This window comes from Nycticebus coucang, chromosome 2, assembly GCF_027406575.1.
Source record: "Nycticebus coucang isolate mNycCou1 chromosome 2, mNycCou1.pri, whole genome shotgun sequence".
NCBI lineage: Eukaryota > Metazoa > Chordata > Mammalia > Primates > Lorisidae > Nycticebus > Nycticebus coucang.
Window position 1 is genome coordinate 157,830,657 of NC_069781.1, and position 12,900 is coordinate 157,843,556.

The 12,900-nt window shown below is 35.7% G+C and overlaps 1 pseudogene; it reads right to left on the reverse strand.

Moving 5' to 3' along the window:
- Positions 1-2,105: 2,105 nt before the first annotated feature.
- On the reverse strand, positions 2,106-5,245 carry LOC128567545 (zinc finger CCCH domain-containing protein 7A-like; annotated as a pseudogene).
- Positions 5,246-12,900: the final 7,655 nt, after the last annotated feature.

The window sequence follows — 12,900 nt, forward strand, 5'->3', positions numbered from 1 at the left end:
ATTTTTAAATAGGGAATAGTATTTTAATATTATGAAAGAGAACACAGAAAATGATGGATTTATTTGCATAATATTCTACTTATGTTTTTTTTTGTTGTTTTTTCATGGCCCTGAAATCAGATGGAAAATATCCCTAAAGATTTGTGTTGCCTAAGCTTTTAAACTTTTGATGCAACATACTTTATCACCATATATTTACAGAGTACTCATCAGAGTTATTTGTACAGAAAAAAAACCTCATAGGTAAGGAAGAAATAATGTATTTTTTCTTGGAACAATGTTCTTTTTTTCTCTTTTTCTCCTCATTAATCAGTTCTTTTGTACTTCCACGATAAACCATTATGGACTACCAAAAGTGTTCCTGATACTGAGCTAGGATAAAAGAACAAAGAAAAATTGGTCTGGTTCTGTATGTAGTTCACTTTCCAGGGTGCTGAATGAATGGGATTGGCAAGCTCATGAAGAAGAATGTGTATATGTAGAAAATAATGGTCTAGCAGAAAACAATCAAACAAATGAAAAAACTGGATTATAAGTTGGCACCCTGCTTTGTATTTAGTACCATGGCTCAATAGATCTCTAACCTTCACTAAATCCTTTAAATATTTCCATAAAATTATTTTCCAGATGGGAAGTTCAAGTCCTACAGAAGTGAGATAGATTGTTTAATGAAAGGATAGCTTCTAATAAACATTTAACTCAGTTCAACTCAGTCAGCATTCATGAAGTAATTCGGTTGAACTAAGCACTATTGAATGGCAGTAAAAACTAAGATACAACAAGGAGTGAGTCCTTGCCATCAGGAAATTAACACCTAGAAAAGCGAGTATACTCTGTGAACTCATATTTGACCATTAAGCTGAAAGAAACATGTTATCACAGCATATGATGTAACAGAAGAAAACCTCATACCCAGTTTGCTGGTGAACATATGTATGCCTATGTGTGCCTGTGCACATATGCAGAGGCTAACCTATTTAAATGGAACTTAGGAGGAATATCTTCCATTTACCTTCCCAGACTCACTTTCTATCCTTTTTTTACTTTGCTCTGTGCCACAGAGGCTGACTTATATAGATTACATCCATCGTAAGAAGGAGGTTGGAGAGTGAGGTTGGGTTATCTGACTCCCTTAATGCTCACAGCCACTCACTACAGGCTTGCTTTCTCTTTCAGTTGAAGTTCTCAGCAGCCATAGGATGGCCCTCTGCACTCAGTCCTGCCAAATTTGAGCAAATTCTTCCCTCCTTTCACTCTATCAGACCTGGGATAAAAATAGAGCTTCAGGGTACTGTAATATTTTCCATGAGTTCTATGCCCCATTTCTCATGTTTGTAAAGAGCCTCTTTATTACACTGTCCTCAAATTATGTAAATTTCTTATATATATATATATATATATATAAACTCTTTATTACAGGCAATATTGGTCCATACACTACACAATACCGACAATACAAGTTTAATCTTTCAAAATCATCATTTAAACAGAAAAAGACCAAGAAATAAAATTTAAGTCAATTGATTATTTTTCAATTGACTCAAAATAATCTCAGTTCCCTTATTATAGTGAAACATACAAATACAGAAAAATATCCCATTTAACATATACTAGTGTTAAATGATTATTTGGCTTAAAATCTGGGTTAAGAAAATCCTTTTAGCAACCTACATACAGATAAGTGGCAAACTTTATTAAACAAATTAATTCCACTAAAACATGTAAAGAATTTCATCCATCATGTATTCTGATCCCAGTGCAAGTGTTTATATTCTCTTACCATCATGGTTCTTATGAAGGACCCACTCAAAGAGCTCTCCTAGATATAACCTTATCCTCTTCCCAACACACTTCATCCAAAAGTCTGTTCAACAGGTGGCAACCGGTAGCAGTCACTTCGCCATTTGATTGCCAATGGTTCCATGAGCGTACGGCCAGCCCTGTGAAACAGCCCATTTTCCTACCTACTGTGGCTTGCTTCTCAGGAAGAACAATATACACCAATATAAGCAGAAAGTCTTCAGCTCCTCTGCTAGGTGCCTTGGGACACTTTCAATTTCTCTGGTCAATGCTTTGATTAGGTAACATACATAAAAGCCAGCATATTAGTTTAAATCTTTAAACAAAAAACTATATTTTCCAAAGTCATTATAATTTGGGGTGATTAAGTGGTCTTTTTGGGCTTTGTTGAGCTTCATCTTTAGGGCATCTCTTCTTTCTTCCCATTCATGAAGTTCAGCATTTCCATGTGTGAATTTGCACCTTCTGTGCAGGTACCATTCATATACCTATCACAAATACTGAAACACCCTGTAGGGGAGCGGTGCTGCCAGCAGTACTGTCGTCCTTAGTGAGGAAAACCTTCTCTTTGTGCTTCTCTGAGGAGATGTGACCCTGCCACCGCTTCTCACTGCTGCAGCTTTTCCCAACATCCAGCAGTGAAAGTCCACAGTAACTTCAGCATAATCTGTTGGCATGTGAATTTGTTTTCCATTTTCCTTGTTTGATTGGCTACATCATCGCTTTTTTCATTTTTTTTGACTCTTTAACCAGAGTTCATAAAATTGCTCCATATCTTGTATCCCATTTTCCTTCATGTAAGTCCATACTTCTCGTTCCTCAGGACTATGAGCAAACGAACAGTTCCGAACATATTGACATTTTTTCCCAGAAGCAATATGGTTGCACAGATCAAACTGTGCATTTGTTTCTTTGTGGGGAGAGGACGGATGTTCATCCACTTCTTACGTTCAATAGACATCACTCTCATCACACAACGATCTTTGGTCCATGAATGCCTTGCTTTTGCACTACAATATTTTCTATTTTTATCTGGTTCAATGATTTGACCATTTCTCAGACACTGGGCACATACAAATTTTATCTTCATATTAAGAGATCCAGGCATTATTTGATTGCCAAGCACCTGTGCTCCAGGTACATTTACTTCCAAATTTTGCCAATATCATTTAGACTCTTGAGCAATAGCATCATGTGAGATACCTGTTTCATTTTGCATTATCCAGACTTTCAGTTCCACGAGACTATGGGCATAGAAGCACTCATCTTCCCTTAAACAGCCATAACGAACCTCATGTGGACATAAATCCAGCTGACACTGACCATGAAAAGAATGTATTTTAGAGTATTTTACTGTTGTCTCTTGCAAAATGTGGACAAGGCCCTTACTGTCTTCAAATTTGTAGGATAATATTTAGAAATAAACATATCCTACATCAAGCACACAAAATGAATTCAGTGTGAGTTTAAAATGACTTGCTTTTCTTCCAGAGGCTTAAGGGACTTTGACCCCCCTGGGTTACATGCAGAGTTAGGCTTTTTTGGAGTTGTAAATTCCTTAGGCCTTTTCTCTGAAGCTGTACACCCCGTGAAACCTGAGATCAAAGGGCATGCCATCCTTCCTCAGAGATACGGGCCAGAGGGTTGACATATGTTAACAACATATTGTCAGAGGTCTATAGGTTCTCTGCCCTGAAGGAAGGTCACAGTCATTACTTCATACTGAGTAAACTGAGTGAATGCTTGAAGATATTCTTCTATTAACTCTGTTCATCTATGGCTACTTTCTTCTTTGTGATCTTCCTTTAGATACCTGCTCAGAAATTAGTCAATGTTTAGAAGAAGAGGTTTACTACAAAGTTGATTGTATTGATATGATAACAAAACATTTCCCTTCAAGTCAAATTTCAGATAGGTAAAATAAGATAATGATGAAACTAATAGATAATAAATTAAGTGTGTACATGACTGGAAAAGTATAAAACCAAAACCTGGAATAAAGATTTTTGCTACATGCCATTTCATCTCATCTAATTGTGTGTAGTCTGTTTCTTGACTTAATAATTACAGGAGCGAGTTTACACCCATGGCAAAGCTGCTGCTCGTTTGCGTCTCCGGTCACGCAACAAAATTCATGCTTTGTAATCAGATGAGAACAAGCAGTAGAATTATCTTTATTTCTTTTACTTATTCTAGGCTTATGATCAAAATATTTCTCACAAAGGAATATAAATTCTCCAAGATGCTCCTGGAGAAGTTTGAACACAGTAAGGTTGATCTTTCCATTGCCACTGAAAAAAGCCTCATGACTGAAGGCTCCTTTCCACTCCAGCATCCAGACATCTATCTCCTGTTGGCAATAAACAAACGTGCAGTGGCCTGAATAGCTACCTTCCTCCTTGGCAGCAACATCTTTACATAATATGGTCCTTCATAATTTGTTTTTTGTAGGTCTCGGGTGTATTTTTTCCCATGATTTATCTTCAATATTCTTTATCCTACCAATTAAAATATCTTTCTTACACTTATGATCCATATTAGCATGGTAAGTAAAATCCATTAACTTAGGTCCTGATTTTACAAAACAGATCTGGCAAGCTTGTCTCAATTCATGAGTTCTCTCGAGGGGATGTCTTGGAGTCACTGATGAAGATGGTTTGGTAACTGCATTTCCAAAAAAATTTCCCAAGTCATTTCTAGGCTGACTTGAAATTCCCAGGAAATTTTCAGAAGCAAACAAACTACCTGGTTCATTCATAAGTAAAAGGGAAGAATTACTGTTGTTAAGCACTGTTCCCTCTCTAGAAGTTGAGGTGGACAGATCTTGTTTGGATTTACTGATTCAAAACGAATTTAAGGAAGAACAAAAATCTTCTAAGGATGAAGTCAAAGGTGGATAAAATTCTGAAAAAGAGGGTGGAGGAGCATACCTCACACCAATGTGCAAAGTTCCTAACAGAGACGCCGAGAAGGGTATGCTGGGAAAGACACTGGCTGTTTGAAGGGGTCCTCTGACTAACACCGATGGGATAACAGTTTCATTAGTTTCGGGGGCAGAATCAAGGAGGTCTTCTATTTCATCTCCAAGGACCATATCACCATCATCTAAAAAAGCTTCTGGCATAGTAAAAGGGCTCTTTCTTCCATTCGCCAACACTGCAGATGGCAGAGCACTCTCTTCCACTTGCAGTGGCAAAATAGAAGTTAGGGGCATAATAGGAACTGAGGCCAGCTCACTTGCAATTTCGTGAGAAAAACTTGATGCAGGTAAAGAGACAACAGGAACTGCTTCTCACCTTAGAGTTAATAAATCTGGCTCAATATCTTCCACAGAATAATTCAAAGCCTTGGTAGCTCCATCCCCAGGAACTGATTTTAATGAGAACTCGGCTCTAACATATGCTTTTCTAATTTTAAATCCTTATTTCTGAGTTAGTTCTTGAGTTAGTTTTATTACATGTTCATCCCCACTTGTTAGGTTGGCCAAACTAACTCCAGCTTGAAAAGCTATTCTGTGAGACTCTGTTACAGGTGGACATAACTCAGATAAGAGAGCAAATTATGTAAATTTCAAAATGCCACATTTTTAGCTGGGATCTGACTCACTTTATAAGCAACCATTAATCGAACATATACTATATTCCAGCCAGTAGAAATACTATTCTAATAAGAAATAATAATTTTCTCATTAGAGTCTATAATTTTACCAAGTCCTGCAAAGCCCAGGACATTTCCACAAATTTCAGCTCACAATAGAAATGATGTTACATTATAAAACTATCAAAAAAAAAAACCCTAAAACTATCAAAAATTCTAGGGCAAAGGAGAGTGAGGTTTGGGGTAGGCAGTGGTCTAATTAGGATAAAGGTGATTATGGTGATGATGAAAACGCTGGTAGTGATGATGATGATAGAGGTTAACAACAACTTCAAATTTATAGAGGATATGCTGAGTTAAAGCATTGTTCATGGCTTCTCTCTAATTTTCACAGAAACCAATGATGTATGCCTATTGCTGTCCCTAATATTTACATGGAGTTCCACAAATTACTTCCTATACTTTCACTCACATCACCCTCTCCCACGTTTTTTCACTACACAACTTGAGGTCTATCTGTATCTAATTCCAGATGAACTCCTGTTTTTCCAAGAAGCTTTCTTTTAGTCCCTGGGTATTGCCTTTCTCAGGCTTCAGTGAGCTCGATAGGAAGATTTTTTCCTTGTGTATATATTGATCAGGAAACAAATTGGAACATCTTTTTAGGGACACATGCATAATATGAGGGAGTCTAGGGCAGTGGCTGAGGGTACCAACCTAAAATAGGGCTTCTTGGGCAGATTACTTAACTCCTTCATGACTCAGTTTTCTGATATACAAAATAAATATTACAATAGAGCTATAGTATAGTGTTACAGTGAATATTAAATTAGTAAATGCATGTAAATGCTTAGATTAGAACACCGTCTAGATTTAGTAAATGCCCAATTAATATTAGGCCTGTTATTATTATTGTCATTGTTATTATTTGCCCTTCTTTTTTTCCCAGCTGAATTAGAAGTGCTATGTTAAATAAGACAAAAAAATTGCCTACATAAAGACACTAGGAAAAAAAACAACCACACATGCCTTTCAATAAGACTATAGGTCAGAAAGTGGAGAATATGTGTTTAAGAATTTCAAATATTTTTTATGTGTCACTGAGGAAACTGGTAAAATGATCGCTTTATCACCTATTGTCCCTGTGGACCTGGACAAATCATTTAAACTGTCAGAATGTAAGTTTTTTCATCAGTAAGAAAGATAACCAGTAGTTAGTAAATCCAGGTTTTGTCTCAGATAAGGTTTTTGTGTGTAAGAAACAAAAGCAATTCTGGCTATCTGAAGCCAAAAAAAGAATTTGTAGAAAAGAGACAGGGTGCTACACACAAGAACGGCTCAGGAAGGAGTCTGCAGCCTGAAGAACTCTTGGAATTTCAGGAACAGAAATTATGAGGCATCTCTTTAAAGTACCATGATGAAATGCTCCAGCTACAATTTTTCTGTCTCTCAGTCTCCAATAAAGAGTTATACCCCAGGAGGAAGACAGATTTAGCTGCACCTCCCTGTGTTTAGTAGTAGTCTCTTATTTTAGCCCCAAAGACTGTTGGAGATGAGAAAAGGCAGAACCTAAAGGTCAGGATTATGGACAGATCTAATGCCTGACTCAGTTATAAATCTAGCATTCCTTTTTTATTGTTTTATGACCTTCAGCAAGTCACTTTCCCTCTCCAGAGACCTCTGCAAGAAGGACAAATACAACCAGATTAACTTTACATTTACTTCCAGCTTTGACTTGATTTAAAAATATGGCCTGTGGTTTTGCTTCTGCTGGATCACAAGTATTCTAGTCTTACTATCTTTCTCTCTGCTTCAACAGTGATTTACTCCTGCATCTTCAGAGGTTCTTTTATTTGAATGCTGAAAACACAACTGAAATGGATATAATGGCTGCAGTTTAAAAATAAAAATTATTCACTAGCATGTACATAAGTGGTTAGGTGATCACTAGGTGACAATGTGACTGATTATATATTTAGAATGGAGAAATAGATTTCAGAAATTAATAAGTGAATCAATGAGCCTTGGCATGTGGTACTGTTCACTCCATGAAAAAAAAAAACATATCATTTATAAGGGAGTTAATATTCAAGAAAGTCAATATTGTTGGAGATTATATTTTTTTAAAATAGATTTCACCAGCTTTTTTAAAACTGTACTCTAAAAGTGAGACCGTCAGAAGGCAGACTAGAGGGTATCTTTTGCCCTCCACATTTACTGAGCGTTAATGTGGCAGTGAGTTGACCAATGTGAAAAATGTCTGCTTATAAAACTGTAGTTAACTAGGTGACTTGCCTAATTCAATGTCATCAAAAGAATACAAGTCAGTCACTATGTTAATTAAAGAAGGTAACATGAAGGAAGCCATTTTCATTTGCTTTCAACATTTACTAAATAGTTACTATTTGCGGAATCTTGCCCCATGATAACAGTGACTCCACTTTGTTCATTGTTGCTGTCCCTGAGCCAACCACAGCCCCAGCCATCCCCATGGCATGGCAAGCGCTTTCCTTCCCTCCCTTTTGGAGACTTGCATTGCAGTATTCCCCCACCTCCTTTACTCTTGCCTTACACCATTCCCCCACACCTTCATCACCTCCATTGTTTCTTTAGATGGATTTATATGATGCTTCCTATCAAAAAACAAAAGTGGAAGGCCAGTGGGAGATTCACATGATGATTCAAGGATTTTTTTTTCTTTTATCTTTTTTTAATTATCAGGCAGAAAATATAGAGGACCTAATTTTTACCAAAAGCAGTGCCTGCATTAAATCTGGCTCTGAACATGCTCATTGCTCTTGCTCTTTCCTGATTAAATGTATGATAAGTTTATGTCTCATTTTATCTGTGCCTTCATCTGCAGACATTCTCATACCCCTTTGAAGCCAGATGGGGGCATAAATCTTAAATAAATAAATAAGTAAAAAAAAGATAAAAGATCACTACCCAGTTTAGCTTATACCATAAAAATGAATTCTATAAGCATATAAATATACGTGAATTCTGAAATAAAATACCATCTGCTTTTATAGAAAAAAACACATTAATTTTATATCACAACATGTTATCTTGTGGAATTCAATTCAGTGATATAAATAATAAAAATATCTAAATATGTGAAACTCAAATTATCTTCTTGCTTCTGCCAAATTAATTTTTCTTTTTTCTTTTTTTTTGCGATAACTTGTGCACTTAACTGAGTTAAATTTTAAAGTCTGAAACTGGCAGATTTCCCCAGAGTTGCATCAGATATCAGAATCAAGGGTTATTAACATTACAAAGAGCACCACTGTCCTACAGTGTCCCCTTTATCATTTTGAGCAGCTGCCTCAAGGCAACACATTTAACCTTGGGAAATGTGATAGAAATTCTGGGTAGTCAAAATCTGCCAGTAGATTCCCTCAACTGGGATCTACTGTAAAGCTTTATTTAGCTGCAACACAAGAGAAAGATGAAACCCTTATCATTTGGTGTTTATCATTTTCATTCATTGCTTCTAAATCCCCTGAATACCATTACTTTTCCTTACAAACAGCAATATTCCATTTGCTGGTAGGACATTGTTTTCCCCACAGAGAATCTCATCACAATGAAAGGCCTCTGTTAAGGGTGTGTGAAATATTTAAACACAGATACACAGATTTTTTCCTTCCAGGTATTTTAGAGTAAAATGCTAAATTTGACTTTCCTTTTTTTTTTTTTTTTTTGTAGAACATCAGTCTCTTTTCTATTTTGGCTGAAAGAAAGCTGTCATTTGTGTAATTACTTGCGTAAGATTAGAAATCAATTAGAAGTAGAGCAGATGAAAGAGTAGTGAATGGGCGCGCTTAAAAATGACTGGTGGCATTTACCATGGAAGAAAGCAAACTTGGCAAGATTTCTCAAGAGGCTTAAGACGTATTTTAGCTTTGTAGGTGTTATTAATAAGGAAGAGAATGGGCTACTATTTTGTGTCGGGTATTATCATCTCTTTTAATTTTTAAAACAACCCCATGAATTCAACATTATCAGTGAGAAAACAGACTCACAGAGAGTTTTTAGAAGGTTTATAAGATACCGGAAATAGGAAATAGTGGAGTCAAGTCCCTAATCCAGGGAACCTAACTCAGTATTTGAGCACATAAACATTAAACTTCAAGGCTTTGTGCAAATGTATCCTATAAATTTTGCATGCCAATATATTTATGAAGATCCAAAATTTAAGAAAAAGGGAATGATTATGTAAATTATGTTATATCCTGGCATATAAACAAAGTTGCTATGCTGACACCTTTTAATCTTAAATGTAACTGTAGGATAAAAATACAGTCATTTAGGCTATGAATAATATGATATAAAAAACAAATACATTAAAATGCCACTAAGGAGGGTATTTAAGTTGTGCAAATATGTTTGGATATTTATTATACTTTTAAAAATATTTTCTGATTGTCACTAATGAATATATTCTTGTAAACAGGATGCATACATTTATTTTAAAGTTTGGCATGTTAGGTGCAAACATATTGCTCAAGGTTATTGAAAACATGTTTTTTAACTTTTTGAACTTAAAAATCCTATACTTTCTTTTATAGGTTGCTCTACAGTCAAAAAATAGAGAAAACATTGACTCTCATCTGAGTTTTAGTTGGTACATCAAGAATTAAGGACTTTTTGATTCCAGGGTCAATGGACTAAATAAAAGTCTGAGAGAGAATAAATTTTGCCTCAGATCACAGCGAGGTTTAGATTTACAAAAATTTTAGATTATGTACATGGAGTGACATCTGGTGTCATACTTCATGCAAAACCCAGAGTTTAAAAAATATTTTAACATTTGCATTTTAAAATCATGGTTATTTAATCTCTGTGGATTAAACAAAATAAAACATATTAGCAAGAAAAGAACAAGTGATCCCATCGCAGGCTGGGCAAGGGACTTGAAGAGAAACTTCTCTGAAAAAGACAGGCGCATGGCCTACAAACATATGAAAAAATTCTCATCATCTTTAATCACCAAAGAAATGCAAATCAAAACTACTTTGAGGTATCATCTAACTCCAGTAAGGTTAGCCTATATCACAAAATCCCAAGACCAGAGATGTTGGTGTGGATGTGGAGAAAAGGGAACACTTCTGCAGTGCTGGTGGGAATGCAAATTAATACATTCCTTTTGGAAAGATGTTTGGAGAATACTTAGAGATCTAAAAATAGACCTGCCACTCGATCCTACAATTCCTTTACTAGGTATATACCCAGAAGACCAAAAATCACATCATAAAAAAGATATTTGTACCAGAATGTTTATTGCAGCCCAATTCATAATTGCTAAGTCATGGAAAAAGCCCAAGTACCCATCCATCCACGAATGGATTAATAAATTGTGGTATATGTACACCATGGAATATTATGCAGGCTTAAAGAAAGATGGAGACTTTACCTCTTTCATGTTTACATGGATGGAGCTGGAACATATTCTTCTTAGTATGTCAAGAATGGAAGAAAAAGTATCCAATGCACTCAGCCCTACTATGAAACTAATTTATAGCTTTCATTTGAAAGCTATAACCCAACTATAACCTAAGAATATGGGGAAAGGGGAAAGGGAGGGGAAGGAAGGAGGGAGGATTGACGGAGGAAGGGTAATTGGTGGGGCCACATATACAGCGCATATTACAAGGGTACATGTGAAACTTACTAAATGTAGAATATAAATGTCTTAACACAATAACTAAGTTAAAGCCAGGAAGGCTATGTTAACCAGTGTGAGGAAAATGTGTCAAATGGTATATAAAACCAGTGTATGGTGAAAAAAACAAAATAAAAAGAATAGAAAAAACTGGTAAAAAAATTAAAATAAAATCATGGTTATTTATATCTGTGAAATATCTGCCTAATCAAATAGCTCCATTTGGGTATGATTGCTCATCTAAGAAAATTAAGAGAAAAGGAATTACTTGGCATTTAATTAATAATAAATTTTGCATGCTCTGGCATTTGCCTCAAGGAAACTGATAGAACAACTTGATCAATTAGCCCATTGATAGTGTACTTTATTCCCATTCTATTGAAAAACCATAACAACTATTACTACTCTGTATTTTTAGGCATATGAAAATCCCTCACCTTGAGCAGTATATCTCTGATCTACAAGTTGGCAATTAAACTTTGACTCCATCTGTCACCTGGACTCCATTTCACAGATTCTGTTTTCTCCTCCCCAGCTCTAATCTTCCCTTTACTTATTTCTAGTATAGAAATATTTATCCTTTAAAGGCTGGTCTACATCCTCTCTATTAGCTTTCTGACTATTTGTCCTTTAGACTCTGGTGATGTAACAATGTTGCCCACTATCAGAAAGTTAATTTTCTTCCTTGTTTTTTAGTTTAGAATCCTATGTTTTTTCCAATGTGGATAGTATTTCACATTATTTTGTTTGCCAAATTAAGACTTAAAAAAGCTCAGGTTGGCTTCTCTTTTTTATAGATCAGTGATGTCTAATAAACTTTCTGTAGTGGTGGAAATGTTCTACATTCACATTGCCCATATGGTAGTCATTAATCACATCTGGCTATTGAGCACTTGAAATGTGGCTAGTGCAAGTGGGAAACTGAATTTTTAATTTTATTTAATGTTAAATAATTTAAATTGAAGCAATCTCATGTGGCTGGTGGCCACAATAGTAGGTAGTATAGCTTTAGTCTATCTTATAGATAAAATCTTAACCTATTGTTATGCCTACAGAAAAATTAGAGCACAACGAAGTATTCATTTAGTTTCACATTCCTTTGCCTGTCTTTTCTGTTTTCAATAACCTTTCCATCATTTTGTCTTCCTTCTTTTCCGTCATGCCTCCCTCTTTCTCTTTCAATAAGGATCATTGATACATGGTCAGCAAAGTGGACAAAGATATGAAGTATATATGAAAGAAATTGTGATTGTTTGCTCACAAAAACCAAATGGAGAGACTTGACCATGGAGAAAGCTTAACCTTTTCTCCTGTTTTAATCAACTTCACATTCCAAGAGAAGGAATTCTGTCCAAGGATGAACCAATGTAAGTTTGACACAAGTATCCTTAGAGTACCTAATATGCACAAATCCAGACTAGCCAATGAATTCTCTTCTTTGTGAAAGCTAGCTTGAAATTGGTGTCTATAAACTAAATAGAAATTAATTCATAAGGTTAGCATGAAGATCATTTGAGTGATATATGTGAAATAGCCAGCACTGTGATCATGCAAAAAGTATTATTTTATTTTTTCCCTGAATTTCGTGTGATGCGACGCAAAGTGATAGGCTCTTTATACCTAGGATCCATTCACCTGGCACATTCATGGAAATCCTGTGATTCTCATGATTTGGAGGAAAGAATTATACCTTATAGTCCCTGGTTCTTCCAAATGTTCCACCCTCGGATTCCCCTAAATATTCTTGATAGGTGCACGTTGTTTTGGATCTTATTAAGTGTGTCATTGATATCTTCCTTTGGCATGATGCCTCATGAGCGGCTACAAGGTCTGCT